Consider the following 1366-nt stretch of genomic DNA (forward strand, 5'->3'; position numbering starts at 1 on the left):
TTCTGGTTCCGCTGCTGAGTGCACTGGGGAGCCCCCCACGTTCCTGTGGGACGCTCCATCTGCCCCAGCATCACAGGATTGAAGAGCCACCTGCTACCTAGAGGTATGTAGAAAAAACATTTAAAACTGTGTCTATGTCTGAATCATCGAATCTTTCCAAATCTCTCCAAATCCATTTGGAGGGTTCCGATTTGATTTGGAGAAATTAAAGGGTCCTCTGATTCAATTCAGATTCAGTGATTCGGCCACCAAATTGAGCTGAATCTCTGCTGAATCAAATCGGGGACTGAAGCTTTCCACAGCCCTACTGCTTACTATCCATTGCTCACTAGTTTACTTCACAAACAAGCAGCTTCAGGCAGTGCTATCTGGACACTGTAACAATCTGTAAATCTACTTCATCACTCGTTCAGAAAACTCGTTCAAAAAACTCTCCTATCCTGCAGTGCCACAAAAAAACATGCAACTCCTGGTGAATTAAGCCCCTCCTGCTGACCAGTAATACCTCATTGATTCCTTGTACTGACTCACTATTGGTATTCATCTGTTGTTTCCAGTCCCAAGTTTATCACAAGTTCTCTAAGACGAGAACCATATTATGTCTTGTGTTTGCACAACAGGTAGCTCAATGGGGATCCAGAGAAATATGACAATAACAAATAATAGATAGTAAGAGACAAGGTAAAGGAAAAGGTGGAGAGGAGGATACTTTTCTAGTATAATTTTCAGACAACAAACTAAAGATCAAAAATGAGATTTAGGCGTGCACATTAGTCAAATTTAAATTACTGCTGGAAAAGATACTTGGCAACCCTAGTAACAAAAACTGAAAATATTAAATAACAATAACTGAAAGCATAAATTATGAGGAAATTGAAAGTAACTGTACTTAAAACAAGATAAGTGCACATTTGCCAAAAATTTATATTTATTTTCATTTTAAAAGTGACCAGTACAGGTCACTTTCACTTCTTGAACTTCATGAACTCATGGTACTACATACGATTATCTGAAAAGCATACTACTGTAAGATTAATGCTAGTTTTCACATTTGTGGTTAATTTTAATCAATGTCTCATTAGAAGGTAAAAATGTAAACTATATTTTTCCGCACACTTCCACCGGCATGGTGAAAAACCTTCTCAAATTGTACATGTGCAGCGACTAATATGTACATGTTTCAAACCATAACTTCTAACGCCCTATCAAAGTCTTGTTTCTACAATGCTTGCAGCCACATGACTTTTGTCTGTGATCTGATCAGATTTCATCTCAGAGAATCAGCCGGGCCGGGCCTAGTCAGAACTTGAATAGGTGACTTCAAAGGAATGCCAGGTGCAATAGGAAATGATGCTACTGGCTCAGT

The 1366-nt window shown here is 38.9% G+C and overlaps 1 protein-coding gene across 2 annotated transcripts in view; it reads right to left on the reverse strand.

Moving 5' to 3' along the window:
* The window catches only part of COL14A1 (collagen type XIV alpha 1 chain), a 179582-nt gene that overhangs the window by 132193 nt on the left and 46023 nt on the right, over positions 1–1366 (reverse strand). The window lies entirely within an intron of this gene.

This window comes from Alligator sinensis, unplaced genomic scaffold, assembly GCF_000455745.1.
Source record: "Alligator sinensis unplaced genomic scaffold, ASM45574v1 scaffold895_3, whole genome shotgun sequence".
NCBI classification, from domain to species: Eukaryota; Metazoa; Chordata; order Crocodylia; family Alligatoridae; genus Alligator; species Alligator sinensis.